We start from the raw sequence: 18,904 nt of genomic DNA, 5'->3' as shown, positions 1-18,904 counted from the left end.
GGCAGAGAAGGATCCAGCAATGTGAGGCTGAACTTGAACCCATGATCCTCCACCACCATCTAGCAAGATGATGCTCCATCCCACCAGCTGTAAAATAAGAGACATGGCTCTTCCAGCTTCTTGTTCTTGGAGAAAACAAAAACAAGAAAAGCAGCCTTTTCTCTACATGGTTAGATTTCTCTCTGTGTGGAAATTTTGTGGTCATTGTACTTGGTAGAAATGTCAAACTGTGCAGGATTATGACAATTCCTGCACAGGATGGCATGTTTCCTGCACAGGATTCACTGGGAAAGGCCAGAAGACATACCTAAGGTGTGGAAGATTGCTACACTTCTTGCCCATAATGAATCTTTACAAAACAATGGATGGAAAATGGAGACGGGGAAGGAAAATGACATTGGGGGTCATGGTTTTTTTGTGGGGGGGAGAAGCTGAGAAATCTTACCGCTGCAGTGGGAAGCCTCAGCAGGCCATCTTGACTCAGAAAAATCACCAAGAATATGAAATTTTGCAAATATCCATCACATTTCTGAAAGACACTCTTTATTCTGATTCTAGGTCTTCTCCCATTCCCAACTAATTGTATTTTCTCCTTCTGTTTCAATTTGGGAGCATCTTCTCGGATTTGGGTGAACGCCTGAGAAGGGATCAGATCTGTCCATCTGAAGAAAGAAACAGCAAACCTCTTAGAGTTCCCCCTTTCTTCCCTCCTCTTCCCATCTACAAATTAAAATAATAATGATAATAGCCATGGTCAAATTCTTAACGGCCATCAGCTCATGGCAGGATGGCACCACATTCGTTTTTCCATCTAAGGCCCACATTTGCATTAGCACGAGATAAGAGCTGCACAGCCTGTTGTAGACAAGGAGCGTCACGGCTTAAGTAGAACAAATACTTGTTTCTGGCTGAGATCTGAGAGATTGGAATAAAACAAGGCCAAATTCAGGCCCCCCCCCCGAAAAAAAATCCAAGGGGGAATCTGAAAGCATAGATCCAAAGCATACAATGCAATCTGTCCAAAAAAGGTGCGAACAAAGTGTCATTTTCAGCAACGGTTGTAAGCAAAATAACATCTCCCACAGAGGCTCAGCGAATCTAAATGTTTCTTTTCACTGATAGCTCCAGCAAGATAAATTGACAATCCAGATCTGAAATAATTATACATGAGTGTGAAGTGAATGCCATTTTGTTGTCTGCTGCTGAGCGTTTCTCCATCACTAGTCCTTCATTTCATTTCGTTTGGGCCTACTTTAGGAACTGTGGTTTCAAACTCATGTTGCAAGAATATAGAAGATCCAAACTAGAATTTACCCCCATCGTGATAGCATTTAGCTACACATGGTTTTTCAGAAATCAAACATTTCTCACTCCTGTCCTGAGGCTCCCATATAATCAGTTTCATCATTGGGAAACCATGGTTGTCCCAGGATGGGAGGGAGAAGTCTTTAATTTGTTGTTTAGTCATTGTGTCCAACTCTTTGTGACCCCACGGACCAGAGCATGCCAGGCCCTCCTGTCTTCCACTGCCTCGCGGAGTTTGGTCAAATTCATATTGGTTGCTTTGATGACACTGCCCAACCATCTCATCCTCTGTCATCCCCTTCTCCTCTTGCCTTCACACTTTCCCAACATCAGGGGCTTTTCCAGGGAGTCTTCTCTTCTCATGAGATGGCCAAAATATTGGAGCCTCAGCTTCAGGATCTGTCCTTCCAGTGAGCACTCGAGGTTGATTTCCTTCAAAATGGATAGGTTTGTTCTCTTTGCAGTCAAGGGGACTCTCAAGAGTCTCCTCCAGCACCACAATTCGAAAGCATCAATTCTTTGGCTGTCAGCCTTCTTTATGGTCCAGCTCTCACTTCCATACATTGCTACTGGAAAAACCATAGCTTTGACTATGCGGACATTAGTTGGCAAGGTGATGTCTCTGCTTTTTAAGATGCTGCCTAGGTTTGTCATCACTGGTCTTTAATTACTGAATTTAATTTAATTTATTTACTGAAGTTCACAGTTGCAGGTAAAGCCATGCCAGTAGTGGTCATTTTCTGGAATTAAAAGTTTCCTCCACCCATCCTACAGCTTCCTGATGATGGAAGAGATTACATGGAAGCCTCTGCAACTTTGGGACAGAAACTGGAAAAGCTTAATGTCCAAAACATGCAGCGCCATTTATATGAAAAGTATTTCAGTCACTGAATCAGTTGGTGAAGGGACATCAGCACTAACATAAATCCTGATTAAATAAGCCTTTTCTAACTGGAACTATAGACTTTAGGCCTTTAGGTATTTCTGTGTGCCTTACAAGTTATATCTATTTGAATTCACAATTCAAAAAACATGATTATCAAGTGATAAATCATATTGGTGGCCAGAAAAAAGTTCCATTTAATCTGTTGGTAGTTTGGGTCCAATCTTTTTGCTTTTAGTTCTTGAGAACTGAATACAATCTTTAGTTTGAAAGATATTCCTAACTTAGCTTGGACATCTTGGTCATTGGTGTTGGTCTACAGATCAGGTGTTTAGAGATTTATCCTTCTCATATCTGCTGCAACTGAGACAGAAGCCCAAGACCACAAGTGGAAGTTCTGGCCATCCAGATCCCAGAGCTGTGAATTTTCCTGTCAGCTCTTCATTGCAGCAAAATACTGAAAGGTATGACTTCTCACTTCACAGCATTCAGTCGCTGACCAGGTCTTGGTTGTGGGAAGTGGTCCAGACCGATGGCTCTGACCTCATAAAACTGAGCTGAAGATGCAGGCATGATTAACTCCCCATAGATTTATGGGATTTGAGCATGGTTTTCAGCCAAAGGGTTGTAAATTCAGGTTGTTCCCCTCTCTATTCATCCCCCCGGAAGCTCATCCAGGCCGCTCTGAGTATTTTTTTTTCAGCAACAGGAGGTCCGGAACAATTTTGGAGCTCAGTCCTTGGGGTGCTCAACTGACCACTAAACAAGAAATAAAGTTGTGAAGAGCTGTGAAAAGTGTGTGTGGAGGAACAAAAAAATATATCATAATTTCTGGCCATTTTCCAGGTTTGATTGAAAAACAGCTCCTCTTTAGAGTGATTTTTCGACACACCCTGCCACAATGACAACAACAGCAAACTTTGCCTCTTTGTTTACATTATCCTTGCTCTCAGTTGCCTTCAAAGTGGCTAACAAGCATGGGCTCATCAAGTCAGCCTTGAAGGGCTAGTGAGAGCAAGTGAAAGAAAGAGCAATTGAAATGCCTCCTCTTCTTGAAGATTTTTCAGCACTTTTTGAAAGCACTATCAAACAGCAAAGTTAGTTTCTTTATCCAAATTATCTGTATTCTCTGTTGTACTCAGGATTATAGTCATTTGCCTACCAGACTTGGCTATGCAATGACAACATTGAGGGCAAGGGAAAGCAAGCGCAATTTAAATGAATGTGTTATTTTTTTCCCCAGAGCTTTGTCTGCTGGTGTCCATTTGCAGAAAAGTGTAGCAATTTCTAGCGAAGCATCCTCAGAGATGCCTTTGGGAGTGGCACCTTCTTCACCTGGAGATCACTGATTGGGTAATAGCTACAATCGCCCCATTGGGAAAATGGCATTGCAACAGAAGGACAATGGGATGAACATTATCAGATATAGGTGAATACTCACACAATCTAAGCATGGATCCCTGGCTGAGATCTCAAAGACTTGGGTAACAAAACTCATGATCCCCACCTTTTCTCTGCCTACCGTTTATGTCTTTCTCAAGTGTGCTGTAATGTCTTGATTAGGAGACTTCAGTTTCTCAGGTAACTTGCTCTGGGTTTTATCCTGAACTTTATGGGAGCTATCCAAGATGTAGAATCCTAGCTCTCAAATAGCTTCAGCACCTGGGGCAGTTCTTTCAAAGTTGAAACTAAAAGCTGGTTGCAATTTGCCAAGCAATTGGAGTCACCCCCATGTCTTCCACCACTGCATCATGATAGAGGGAAATCTGGGAAACTTTCTGTTCTCCTATTGGTAGGATCTGAAAAGCACTGATTCCTTTGAAAACAGTCATTTCTCAGTTCATGGTCTGGAAACGGGGCCATGGAACAGAGTACTAATGTAAGCCCTATACAGAGCTTAAAAAGTGATGTTTTTGAATCCTACCTCCCATCATAGACAGTTGCTTTTCCAACATCAGGCCTTTTTTTATTTTGCCCATTCTCTTGTTTTTTTGTGAACAAATATCATAACATTGCATTCTTGAACTGCTGGATTGCTAGGTATCTGATTCCTGACTGCGCCTCCTTAGGAGGGGCTGGACTCCATGATCCATAGGATCCCGTCCAGCTCTGCAGTCCTAAGATGAGGATGAGGATGATTACACCTTAACTCCATGGTGAATGGAGAATTCTAGGAGTTGTAGTCCTGAATGAGCAAACATATTTAGACCAGGACAGGGTTGGCCAAGCACTAGTTTGTCTGCTACCCACCCCTGAATCTCTACTGCTTGAGGCAGCGGCTTCACTCTGCTGATCCAGCTGCCCAGCTGATGGAAAAACTCAGAAGGAAGATTTCCTTGGTTCAAAGCTTTTGAATCAGGGAACTCATTTTACTGCAGAGGTATGCATTTATTTATTTACTTGCGTACCTTTTCTGCTTTTGTGCGTTGCTGTGCCATCCGTTCCACTGGCTGATTGTTACGTGATTTTTAGCGAAACGGAGCAAATTGACATGGATGCGCAACCTGGAGTGGCAGCTGTGAGCGGACACTAATGAGGCACCCTGTCATTGGCTCGATTCAGTAAGAGATGCTTCTTGGAGTGGACATGGATGTGTTTAAATTCTTGGTCCATCAGAAGTGGTTTAATCTACATACAGGGATCATGAATTCACACAACAACAGCCCAGAGCATTTTGCATGTTGTTGGGTCACCTATTTTCACCTCCCTTGCAGTTTGATTCAGCACAGACTTAAGTATGCCTCAGCCGGTTTAAATCAAGAGTTTTAAGGACACCAAACTCTGCTAAGGCACAAAGCCTGGAAAGAAAACAACAACCTACACCTGATTGTCTTTTGCCGGAATGCTTGGATCCGAAAGGGGTTCATAGGTGACTTAGGTTTGTAGGAAGTTTAAAAAATGAAATAAGAAACAGGAGGATAAATGTAGAAACCTGATCCAGGAGGAGGTTCAGGTGGTGATGGGCTTGGAGAAGGAAGACCTGGTTGTCTTGAACTGAGGCTTTGGTTTGGGGAAGGAAATGTAAATGTTCCTTTAGATTGGGCGTTGGGCGGCTGTTTTTATCCTGCCTTGCAAAGCCAGCGCGGCAGGACAAAACAAGGAGGGTGAGTGGAGAGGAGGGGAGAGGAGGGGGTTGCTGGTAAAAGGAAAGGTTAATAGGAAAGCTGGGGAAGGGATGGGGGAAGGCCTCATCAGCATGTACGGCATGTCAACAGCCGCGCCACTAGGTGATGGGTTCGAACTGGGAGCTGACATGAGATAGAGAAGTGCTCATTGAAAATAATTCAGAGCGACGTCCGCGTTGGCCTGAAAACGGAGAAAGGCTGGGATCGCCAAACACCTGCTGAAAGAGGAGAGCGCAGGGTGGCGAGCCATTTTCCATGATCCGTCGAAAGAGCCAGGGCTGGGCTGGTTGGGGTTCCAGCGCTTTAAAAAAAAGAAAGAAAGAAAGAAAAGAAAGAAAAGGTGGGTCATGTTGCCATACTTATCAAGCTGAAGAGAGAAAGGGCGATGCGATTGAGACATATCCCTGCTAGGATGGATGAGGAAACATAATTTTGGTCTCCAAATGATGAATCCATAACCCTGGGATTCTCTCTGCTTCTTATTTTCCTGATCAGGTTGCTGAAGCTGAGCAGATCTAGCCTACACTCTCAATTTCTCTGTTCGTTTCATTCCCAAGTTTGCCATTCACAGGATCAAGCTCACCTTCCTCACCATTTCCTTGACCTCAGGCTGGGGGAGGGTAAAGATTTCTTTCTTTCTTTCTTTTAAAAAAGAGCTTTCCAAATTTTGAAAATATCTTTATGCATTTCATGGAAAGAAAATGAGATTTTTGTTTTGTTACCAACATTTACAAATTCACTCATGAACAGAAGGAAAACTAACCATCCAGAAGCCTTGGGGGGGGGCATAGTTCCTCTCTAAAACCAATCAATCCCCCTTTTTGCTTTGTGCTAGCCGAAGGTCTCCTATTTTTGAGGAAAAAAATAAGTTCTGGTTACATCTGGTTTCACTGTCATCTGATTCCTTGCTGTTTCCATTCATAATTCTATTTCTCCTCCTCTTTTGCATAGCTGAGAGGAAACGAGCTGCAAGTAACTTAGTTATAACAAACTAGTTACTTTTTGTTAACAAACAATATACTGTAAACAGTAGTTGCAAAGTTACATTTTGCATATAGCAAGTAACACTTAAGACACATCAGTGCAACAAGTAACACCAAGTACTTTAACAAATTTATTTCAAAGGGATTTTAAAGGCATTTAGAGGGATTATGCCAGTCTCTTTCCAATCTTACATGGCAAAGCATTTTTGTTTTATTTTATTCTTAGCCTTTGTATAAACATTTCCAAGGTGCAATATCAGATTTGGGCACTAGAGGGAACCATAGACTATTTTCATGAATTTTTCTGTCCTGTAGGTACTAACAACACAAGGCACTCATAATGCACAATATACAATTACTTATATACTGTAAATGCAACAAAGTTATTGATAATGGCCACTACACCTGCAGGGAAGCAATGATTCCTATTTTAGGGAGAAGAGTCCTTCACTTGGACTACTAGAAGGCAACCTCATTTTGAAGGCTTCCACCATTTGACGGCCTTTCCTGGCCTTGATGGGGAAAAGAGATTTTTATTCCACTAACAGTTGTAGGTGAGGAATCTATAAGATAATCCAATTCCCTGCCAAAGTGTCTTGAATATGAATTTTGCAAATGCTGTATTCTTTCCATCCTTAATTAAGAAAGCTACTTTGTAAAAGTAATTTGCTCCTTTTTCCAGTTAAAGTGTTTAAAAAGTAGCCCATTGTTCATGTTGAACAAGTATTTTGCTACATTACTTCTTTTCTACTTCTGCTACATTCATTCATTTGAATTTTATCTTTCCGTTTTTCCTTAGTGGGGATATTTTAGTTTTTTAAAACACAACCACATACAGACACACAGACACAGACACACACACACACACAAATAATTGATAAGTGAATGGCATAATGCTTGAACATTTTGCTTCCAAATGACTCTAAAACTGCCTTAATATCCCCTTAAAAATAACATTTGAACATAACTCCTGTAACCAGTAAAGTTCCTTTAGTCTTATTCATGGTTGCTTGAAACATGTAACTTTTTAACCCTCATTATTCCCCATGGCAACTAGTTGCTTGTATCTTTGTTACTTGTAACTCATTATTTCAACGCAGGTCTAGCAGGCTCCCCAGTCAGGTGCTTATTATGGCCAGAAAAGGAATGTATGAAAAGGGCTTGGATGTGCATTTAATCAAAGTGATCCAATCACTTAGAAAAATGGTAACGAGAGAGATTGAACATCTTGACATTAGTATGTTCCACTCCTGGCATCAGTCTTCCCCAACAGAAAACGTCCCACATGTTTTTGACTACAGTTCCCATAATCAGCAACCGTATGGTATTATGGTTCTGGATGGGGCTTGATACATGTTGTCCGTCCAACTCCAGAGGGCTCCATTTTGGATGTCGCTGGCGGCCTTTCTTGGTGTCCTTTTGCCAAGGTGTGTCTAGTAGTGTTCACTTTGAGAGTGCTGAAAATGCAGGCAGCCACAGCTTGGAAACCTTGGCCTCGGCGTGCCGGGTCCAGCGGGAAGCCGGCTGCTGAGCAATTAACAAGGCCCTGCTGGAGGAGTGTGAAACTACGGTGGCTCCACTGACAGCTTCTGGAGCCAGGGAGCTGTCATGAGAAAGAGGCAGGGCAAGGAGGCCCCTCTTTCTTCAGTTTGGGAAGGCCCCTTCTTCTCCCTGGGCCAAAGGAGCATGAGAATATCCTTCCTTCATCTCTCTCATGTCCTGGAAACTGGCCATCTATCCTGGCTCTTTTCCCTCCTCTGTCTTTTGAATCATTTTTTTTTTTTTGGAAGCAATATGACCAGCATAATGACTAGGGATGTCTTTGACAAACGTCTAGATATGAACCGAAACAAGGCTATCGGTGTGGTAAAACGGCAACAGTGAGGCAGAGCAGGTAGTCTCTGGTCACCCATGAGGTGGAGCAGCACCCTGCATAGAGCCTTCCTGTCTGGCATTCTTGGAATTTTTTTTTTAAAAATAAAACAATAAAGAAGAGGTGAAAACAGTATACTGAAGACCTATACAGGGATAAAGGGATGACAAATTCTTTTGAAGAGGAATCCTATGATGAAGAAGCTGCAGTTCTAGAAAGTGACATGAAATCTGTTCTGAAAGCAATGGCATGAAATAAATCACGAGCAGTAGATGAGATCCAATAGTAATAGAACAATTTCAAGCCACAGAGACTGAGTTTTGTCAAAATACTACAAAGAATAAACAACAAATATGGAAAACCAAGCAATGACCCACAGACTGGAAATGTTCAATATGAAGGTCAATCCCCAGAAAAGGAGAGATGTCAAGGTGTGCAGGAACTATAGGACCATTGATGTTCAAGGTGTTGCGACAAAGGCTTTTACTTTATATGGAATAAGAAATGCCTGATTTTCAAATTGGATTCCAAATAGGAAGAGACTTTGGAGATCATATTGAAAATACCCACAATATTTCAGAATATTACTCTATGCCCTATATACTACAATGAAGTCTTGGACTGTGTGGATCATGAAAAGTTCTGAACAGCTTTGAAAGAAATGAGTGTGCTTCAGCACTTGATTATCCTGATGCTCAACTTGTATCGTGGACCAGAAGCTACCATTAGGACAGAATATGAGACAGAATGTTTTCCCTCAGCTGCCCGATAGGCAAAGGTGTCAGACATGGGTGTATTTTATCTCGCTGTCTGTTCGATCTGTAACCAGAACAGCTCATATCGAAAGCTGGACTAAGTTCAAATAAAGGAGTGAACATTGGTGGAAGAAGTGTCAGTAATTTAAGATATGCAGATAACACCATGCTACTGACAGAAAGCAGCAATAACTTGAAATGACTTCTGATGAAATATAAATCATTAGAGATTTTGTATACCTTGGTTCAATCATCAGACCAAGTGGAGACTGCAGCCAAGAAATTAGAAGAGTGAGACTCAAAAGGGCAGCAATGAAGGAATCAGAAAAGATAATCAAGTGTAAGGATATGTCACTGGAGGCCAAGGCAAGATCATTCACACTCCTGTATTCTCAGTGACTATGTACAGGTGTGAAACCGGGACAGTGAAGAAAGCTGACGGGAAGAAAACTGATTCATTTGAAATATGATGCAAGGAGAACTTTGCCGATATCCTCAAATGCCAGAAAGACCAGCAAGTCAGCCCTAGAGCAACTCAAGCCTGTACATCTGTTTCCAGATGTTACATCTGGAGACAAAAACATTGAAACGGAGGCTTTGGGCACATCATGAGAAGGCAAGGTTCTCTGGAAAAGACAATAACGCTGGGAGGGGAAGGTGGAAGGTAGTAGGAAAAGAAGATCAAATGCAAGATGGATTGACATAATCAAGGAAGCCAAAGGCTTGAGTTTACAAAAGCTAAATAGGGCTGCTGTGGACATGCCATTTTGGAGATGGCTCCTTCATAGGGTTGCCAGAAGTCCGAAGCAGCTTGACAGCACGTGACAACAACAGTCCAAGAAATCTAAAAACCCTACCCCTGACAATAGCTATCTTGTGAGTCCTGAGTGTATGTGTTTATGCGTGTGTGTGTGTTATCTGGGGTGGAGCTGTGGAAATAAATCTGCTGGTAGTATATAACTTCCCACCCCAAATCATTTTTTCCCTTTTCTTTTTCATGGAGCTCTGGAAACATACGCATACGGGCACGGCTGTCAACAAAGATAAGGTGTGAGTGTCTCCGGCAAGAGCACAGGATGGACCAGTAAGTGATCTGTGCGCCACTGTATGGGCCAGACGGGGAGGCACGGCACGTACCTAAGACTGGCACACACAGGTTTACCAAGCAGCAGCATCCTTAAGCAGTGCAGAGATTCTGGGTCAAAGCCTTTGTTTAGCAGGTGGACTCTTGTGAGGTCACAGAAACTGGGCAGACGTGAATAGGAGAGTGACGTCTGGGACAGAGGGATATACAGTACAGTATAAATGGACCTGAGGACAAACAGGTCAATGAAGGGCAAAATCTAGTTAAAACCTGACAAACCAGCTGCAGCAGCAGTTGATAAACCAGGGAAAACGGTTTTTCAGCAACGGGCAGGTAGAAAATTGCACACGCAATTTTGTTCACCCTGTTTAGGGCTCATGTAGACTCCCCTGGGGGTCCCATGTTACGGGGCAGGGCTTTGCCCCCAGGTCACAAAAATGTAGAAGGCACCAAAATCTAGTGGTGAATCTATGGGGTGAGTGACAGGAGGACAATGGCAACCCCTCCTGGCCCCATTCCCTCCTTCCCACCCCGTTTTGAATGTATACGCTTCCTCCTCCTTTTGGGGGATCCCACATTCTCCTCCTACTTTGAGGGGAAGTGAATCATGAGACATTTGACCTGGGCACCGAAATGGGGTTGTTTGGGCTCTGTATCCAGACCCCAGTTTGGACATTTACACGTTCACACACGCACAAACACACAGAGGTCCCCGAGGGCCTTGGGTAGACCTGGCAATCATGACAACCAGCAAAACCCTCTCTCCTGGCCTGTTGGCTTTCTGCTTTTTTTCCTTCTTCTTCTTCAGAACAACACCTCCCCATCCACACCGCCTCTGGCCCTCTCTGGCTCATGGTTTCAGTTGCATCCCTTAATAAAACGATCCCCAACTCTTTTTTCTGTCCTCAAAAGCAAAGAGGGGAGACAACCACGAGCCCGGCTGAAGAGCCACTTGGCCTCTAAACTCTTCTGCACCACCATCTCTCTCTCTCTCTCTCTCTCTGTGTGTGTTCTCGCGTGCACACAGGAACAGAAGAGAACACAACTGAGCCCGTACTCTGGTGCTCAGGGTACAAAACCTTCCTTCTGTATTCATCAGACTGCAGAGAGGACTCAAACACGTGCCTGGCTGATGAAAAAAATGAAGCTCAAGCCTTACCCCAGTTCTAAAATTCTCATTTTGGAGAAGCCCCAAGCCCGCTCCAAATTAAACCCCAAAGGTGGTGGGTTTTCTTTTTTAAAAGCCCAGCAACAATATAAATTGTCAGCCCTAAGTCAGCATATTGGAGGCACAATTAACGTGGTTGTCGGAGATGGCTAAACAGCAAGCTGGTTTTCTCTCCCCCCCCTCCAGATTCTCCCCCCTTTTCCTTTAAAATAAGAAGAAAAGGTCCTAGCAATTAGGGGAACAAATGGAGGGGGGTTAAGAAATATTAAATGGATCTTGCTACACAAACACACACTCTCTCACACACACACACGCAACGCACATACACATCCCAAATAAATAAATAAAATAAACAGCCCGGCTTGCTACAATCTTGGCTTTGTAAAGGGAAATTGCTACGGCCGTGGTGTGTTTACATGGGAGAAATCGGAGGGGAAATTACACTGTCATCCTGACATGTGTAGGGGGAGGACAATTTTAAAATTACACTGTTCAACACCTTTAATGATTTGTAACACAAGAGGTGTGGCTACTCCTATTAAATGTGTTGCCAAATCAATAAAAGGCATAATTGGAGTTGTTAGAGCAAATTATAGCGCCACCGTTATGTTGCAATACAATGTTCCCTTGTAAACTGCCATTACGGGCAAAGCTGTATTTCTCTCTTATTTGGCTGTTTTGTAATGAGTTGTCGTTTTGGTCCATAATAGTTGCCCACTTTCTTTTATGGCGCGCTCCCCCTTTTTTTTACTTTCCCTGCTTTTGTGCAACCTGTAATTTCCCCCTTTCCCTTGACTGCCTCCATCGTTCGCTTTTTTCCCCCAAAAGTCGGCTAGACTTGTTGAGGATGATGGCCTTGGACAGTTAGCAACTATGTTATTTCACATTGTCTGTAACCTCCTCCGATCGCCCCCCTCCAACCCTTTGCAAAGGCGGTGGTCTTCCTTTCAAGGGGTTAATGGGCCAAGTCAGATTCCAACACCCATGTTGGGCCTTTGGGTGCTTTTCCCAGAGCACTCATTCTTCGTCCACACCAGCTAGAGGTCTGGAGAGTGACAGGGGCCAAGAGGAAAGAGTGAAGAGAACCAATACACCGATCAGAAGGAGACTTGAAAAAGGGCCCCTGGCGGATCAGAAACGAGGGGATTAAATCCTTGACCATCTCCTCCTTCCAGGTGAAGACAAGGGACCACAAAACTATGTCTCTCTCCTTGGAAAGGGGAAACTCCCAACAAGAGTTTGAGAAGGGTGTAGTTTTGCACAAATTAAGCGAAACTGTGCAAATCAGGGAAACCGGGCCAAATGCTGGTTTGTTGCATGGACTTTTGTGTATCAGACATATCTACGGTGTCATGTCCTTTTAATATAAACATACCAGGGTTTGTGTCTTGTTGGCACCTCTTTTCATACAAACAAGCCCTTGGTAGGTTATATGGTGCTTTCCATATAAAGGTGTTTGTTTGTTTGCAAAGGCAGATTATTTTGTCAACTTGCCCCTGGGTATCCTTATTATTCATATAGCTGGCCAAAAAGCAACCAGAGTGTGCATCAGGGTGGCAATTGTGCTCAGGTGGAGAATGGCACTGTAAGATCCACCTTCCTTCCTGCTTCTCACTTTCTTATCTTTGTCTCCCTATTCTGGTGAATGTTGTAAGGGCAGCCCCTGGTGGTGGTGCTGGATGCTTCTCTTCACCTATCCCTCACCTTGCTCGGCCACATTTTTCTACAGGTACTGTTATTTTATTTATTTTTTAAAAAAACACATAATCTATTTTATATTCCCTTTAAGTTCATGGCTCAGTGAACATCACAGAACAAGGCGAAGCACCCAGTCATGTCCTGCAAACAAACCATAGGGCCAAGTACGCATGTTATAAACTTTTTATTTATTTATTAAGAGCAGCTGTATGGAAATGGAATATTGAAATATGAATGAAATACGCATCTGCACTAAAATAATAAATATTCTCTGGGTGGTTACCAAAGCAGGAGTAAAAAGGAAAGAAGGAGAGAAAATCGAGTGGGAGAAGTATCAAGATCAAAACAAGGGTAGAGTCAAAATGAGATTGAAAATAATCTCAATATGAATGGAAATAAATTCACAAACAGAAGAATTCTTGGCAAAGAAAAGCATAGTGTCATACATTTCCATTGCTTTTTTTTTTTTTTTTTGCTTTCCCTTGTACTTAGTGGTCATCATTACAGTGCTACGGTCAATCTGCTATGATGCTTTCTCATTTGCCGCAGAAGCCCTGATTGTTTGGGATCATCCATGTGACCAATTCTGGTAGGAGGAAAAAGCAACCGCGAGAGGGTGTCAACAACACCATATAGGATCAAAATGGGTCAACATTCACCAAAAGTATGGGGAGTGTATTCTTAAGGCAGAGAAACATCACAATCGTGAAACCCTATACTGTAGTCCTAAAACCCATAAACTCCTATAGTCAGAAAAGAATAGTTCCAGCCAGTAATTGGCTTTAGCCCAGTTACTTCACTCACTGTATGTAAATGGGGAGGAATCTTCTAACAAAGGAGGGTTTCCTTATAGGTCAGGATGTATTAGAAATGTACAGAAGCCCCCAACCTACTGTGTACCCTAGGAAAAGGCATAAGAGACATGACATAATCTTTGCATTTCTGGTTTAAAACAAACATCCCATGAATGGGCATGTGGGAAAGATACAAATGGCTACGATCTGGGGTGCAGTATACAGGGTCTGAGTCGTGTGACTTCTCCACTCAAAGCCCATACAATAATCACCTTTCCCCAGCCTCACAGACACATAACTCTTGGCCGTGATAAGACCTGATTTCTCAAGGTGTGTCCAATGGGACACCTATTATCTGCAATACCGGATAGCCCACAGTTCAAGCCATACTCCAAAGCATGACCATCCACTGCCCCTCATTTGATGTTTTAAAATACCTCCACTGCTGGACTCCCCCCAACGGAAGCCCATCAGGTGACAGTCAATGTCTCCTCTTGTGGATATGACTGCCCATGATTGTGATTCTCAGAATCCATGTTTCAACACTGGTGCAGCCATATGTCTTTATTTCCTCTCTTGCATTCTACTATAGCCACAATCCACCCTCTCCATTCTGGTTACTTTGATAACATGGTAGACTAATAAGGATGGGGGCGAAAGAGTGGAAGGTGGTGACTCCGATTTCACAGAGATGGTGAATCCACTCCAGTTTTTTCCCCCCCAACTTTGCAGGAGCTGTTCCAAAAGTATTCCAACAGATTCATAAACATGGATGGCTCCTTCAAAGTTTGGATTAAAACCCAAAGTGAATTCATCACCTTACAAAAGAGGAATCACCAGACTCCACTATGAAAAAAACAGAAGTTCTTGTATCGGGCTTCACTGATCACTTCTGCCTTTGCTGCTCCACAATACAGACAGCACTACAGGTAAGGTGGTGCTATCCCAAATGGATCATAACGAAGGACCTTTGCTTACTATTCTGTGACCTTGGACCCTTGCAATGTCATCTGGTGCTTGGGAAGATTTGGTGCTTGGGGAATTCAAGAACCTACAGGAGAAAAAAGTAACATTTCCAAGCCTTGTCATCTGTGCTCGCCTAGCGAGTCCCAGCAGCATGTCCTGGAGGGAATGCCTATTAATTGTAACAGCTATTTTGAACAAAAACACAAGGCTGAAGGAAAAGGTGGGGCTTACTCAATCATAAGTAGGGTGGCCACTTATGCATCCCTGAAAAGTAGAACAAGAGGGAACACCAGTTTGTATAAAAGGTGACTGGCTGTCTAAGTGAGGTTTTAAAAATTGGGATGATTAGCATTTTTAATCTTGCTTTTATTTAACATTTTAAAAATACAATACATATTTAATTATTTTAAATATTTGAATAATTTATTGTCTTTATCTCTTTTAATGATGTAAGCTGCCTTGGGTCCTTTTATGGGGTAAAATATCTGAAATAAATAAATAAAAACAAACAAATTTGCTTAGGCGAGTGTACAAGGAAAAGGAGAAATGATGTTTATAATTTAAGCAGGGCTAGAATCCATCTCACTCAGGAGGAAAGACAATGACCAGGTGACTGAGGGTGGTGCCTTCAGAGGCGGACGCTGCTCACGGTGAGGACCAAGAGAGGACATCTTTCTGGCCCGTGGTCTGTGTACTGATCACTCGGCAAGGAGAAAACAGGGACAAACATTTTCACTCCAAGCCATCCTTCCACTAAATTAAATCAAAAGAAGGCAGTAGGCAAGGAAGGAAAAGAGGTAACCTGTAGCTGGAATAACTCCTGCTGAGACTCATCCAGGTTGATCTTTGCAATCAAGGTGGATTTAAATGGCAAAGCCGCCTCAAATACATATAGCATACATGCAGATTCGGCAAAGGCTTAGATGGCTTTCAAGGCAGGCTGTCTTCCAGCATGGAAACCGGAACTAATTTTGCTCCAGCTGTTTTCATGGATGAGCTGTGATGATCTGCTGGGGGCATCCTAATGCTCCTCTGCCTAGCCTGGAACAAGGGGACATCTGGGCTTAAGGCCATCCTGCGAAAGGACTCCTGGCAAAAGGAGGGTCTTGAAAACAACTTTTACAGGATCCAGAGCCACAGTTCCTCCCCTGTCTTCCAATTCTGCAAAGAAAACTAGTGATTCAGATCCAGGCAGGCTGGTGAATCACTCCAGTTATTTGTCCAAATTTTTCAGGAGCTGAGGACCTTTAAAATATCATAGAAAAGGTAAGCTTCCAAGTCTTCAGGGATTCTTCATTGGGCAGGGGAGCAGGGGTGTGGTTGGAGAACAGAGAAGGTCCTAAATGTTCCTGACTAGTTGTTGAAGCTGCAGGATCTAGAGTGAAAGTTCTGCAAAGGAGATTGTAAATTTGAAGACTCCAGTTTAAGGATTCCAACAAGAAACAAACAAAAAAAAAAAAAAACAAGAGCAGCAGCAACAACAACAAAAGGAAGAAAGAAGACAACACTGTGGAACTTTAAAGACTAATTGCTATATATAATGTAAGACTTTGTGGAACATTGCCCGCTTCTACAGCCATAGGAGTAGAATCGCCAAGAGACAAAAGGCTAGGAGCAGAAAGACCCTGAAACATGGCACTTCTGCACCAGAACACCTGGAGTTAGAATATCCCATGGATATTCATCACATCTGGAAGCAACAAATTAATGCCTAGCATGAGATATGCCGGTCGGGGGACAACTTTCTGTTTTTAAAAAAAGGCTCTCCTATGCTGTGCTAGTTAGTTAGCAGTAGACAAATACTTTGAAGAATATCAGTTCTAATTATGTTCTGTTATGTGCTGTCAGAACTGATTTATATATTTAGGTCTGCGGTATCTGTGGGGGGATTGGTTCCAAGCCCTCCCCTTGTAGATGCTAAAAAAGTGTCGGCGTACAAACTCTCTCTATAACATAGTATCTGGTTCCCTCTAGTGGTCATGTTTGGTAATACACCTTGGAAACACATTTTTCTGGGGTTTTTTATTCAATATTTTCAGGCAATAGACAAGTGAAACTGCAGGTATTGATCCTGTTGATATGACAATCCTATTGCAGTGACCTTAACAGAGCTTTCAAGGTAACTGAGACATTTAATGAGTAGTTTTACCAATTCCACATCCCCAGTGAGCTTCCACAGCTGCGCATGTAGTTTGAACCCAGACTGCCTAAGTCCTAGTCCATCACTTTATCCGTTACTACGCTGAGTATCCCAATTCTAATTAAAATATTCTTTTAAAGCTCTGGTTCCTTGAAATCTCAGGATTAAGAACCTAAAGTAATTTTTTCCAAGCTAAGCTGGAGATCACTGTCCGGGGTTTTCTCGACTGACAGACTTGAACTCAGTACTGGTGTCAGAGTTTATGCTTGACTATATTTTATACAGGTACTGAGTTTTGTGGAGGGATGCTTGGTCATGGGTTTCCGTATCAGGCAAAGCCCACCCCAGAGCAGCATGTACGTAGGAACATTAAGCAAAGATTTAAAAAAAAAATTAAGGCAGAATTGCAGTCCACTTTTGCTCAGATTGAAACTCATTCAAAGTCAGTAAATCCATAAATGAAAAAGGTACTTCAACATGGACCCTGTTAACATTCCAAATTTATTTGACCCTCAGTATTTGGGTGCTATCATTTGCAACCGTGAAATTCCTCCACGGATTGGATCTTATTTTGCTCCATCTCCTTCTTCCCCTGACACCCCTCCTCATCTTTTTTAAAAATATTTCCACATAACTTCCTGATGGCAATCAGCTTTTCCATTAGGAGAGATCAGAGGCATAAGTAACATGGAAGGACGTGCATGAATACCAAGTTACTCATTAGCTGCAGTGGCACCGAACGCAATGAACGAAGATGGAACGGATGGAGCAGAGGGCACCTAAAATTAACCGTTATCATAGCTTCCGTCCTCTCTCCTACAGCAAATTCTTCCAGGAGCACAGCCTTTGACGCTAAAATGTGGGAGGGCTGCTTGTCCCTTAATCCGAAGCATATTAGCATGATTAACTTATTTCCCTTTTCATTACAAAAGGGGCAGGATTCACAGGCAAACCTAGAAGGAAATGGCCAGCGCTAAAGCCAGAGGCCCCTGACAGCATGGAGACAGAAAATCTGCTCTGGCTATTAGTCCAAACTTCAAAGGTGTAGGCCAAGCTGCCCAATTCATGTTGAGGACAGGGTTCAGTAGCTGGAATTGCTGCTATAAAGTTCAAAGTAAAACCCGGAGCCAATTCATTGTCCTCCTGCACCAGTGAACTCTTCGCTGTGGCTTTCATTACAAACACACCGGGTCTTCTGACAAATGTTTCTGTACAGTATTACCCATTTCATGATACTGGATGGCATAATGTGAAATAATATATTTATACTAATATCCAGGTTATATTCCCCAAGTTATGTGCTTTTTTTTCTTTGCATTTCACTTTTTAAACATGCACAAAAGTTTTCACCACCTCATCTGGCAAGAAGAATATTGATTTGTGTGTGAGAGAGAGCCTGTTCATGCTGACATACAGTTATGGTATATGGTTCTCTGATAGCACTGTTTGGGGCAGAAAAAAAGATCTCAGCCTCTTGTGTTTCTGCTTAAAGGGGAGATCCATCCTTCCCCTTTAAGAGCTGACTCATACCTTTCTGGTATAGGGCTAGGGCATGCAATCTTTTGGAGATGATTCATTGAGATGCAAAGCTCAGCCTTCCTTGATGGGTATTTGAGTTAAACAGATTGCACTGAAGCTAAGGACCATTTAAGCACCATCCGGATCGCATCAAATTCCAGGATGTAGTGGACAGGCCCTGCGTAGGTGTGTGTGTAGAATTCCTCGAGGTTTGCGTCTGTGTGCAATTGGTGCGGAAAACCTTGTATTTCGTGCAGACGCCCTTTGGATTTTGCACAAAATACAAGGGTTTCCTGAAGAAAAAAGCCTCTACCTTCTGTAACGGGGAGGGGGATGATGATCTTTGCACTCTCATGTAGGAATAAAAAAAGTCATATGGCTGTTACCCCCACCCACTTTTTTGGCCAGTTCTCTTGATGTGTTACTTTTAATTTTTGGACAAAGATGAGAAAAATTGTGACAACCTGTTTGCTTTCTCTCTGCCCTATCCAGTGACACCCCCTTTTTTCCTTTTTTTTAAAAAAATATTTATTTATTTATTTATTTATTTATTTATTTATTTATTTATTTATTTATTTATTTATTCATTCATTCATTCATTCATTCATTCAT

The 18,904-nt window shown here is 42.5% G+C and overlaps 1 long non-coding RNA gene across 1 annotated transcript in view; it reads right to left on the bottom strand.

The window, feature by feature from the left end:
• LOC144584063 (uncharacterized) overlaps positions 1-18,904 on the bottom strand; it is a 266,283-nt gene that overhangs the window by 105,112 nt on the left and 142,267 nt on the right. The window lies entirely within an intron of this gene.

Source organism: Pogona vitticeps, chromosome 7 (genome assembly GCF_051106095.1).
Source record: "Pogona vitticeps strain Pit_001003342236 chromosome 7, PviZW2.1, whole genome shotgun sequence".
NCBI classification, from domain to species: Eukaryota; Metazoa; Chordata; class Lepidosauria; order Squamata; family Agamidae; genus Pogona; species Pogona vitticeps.
This window is presented reverse-complemented; position numbering and strand designations above follow the sequence as displayed.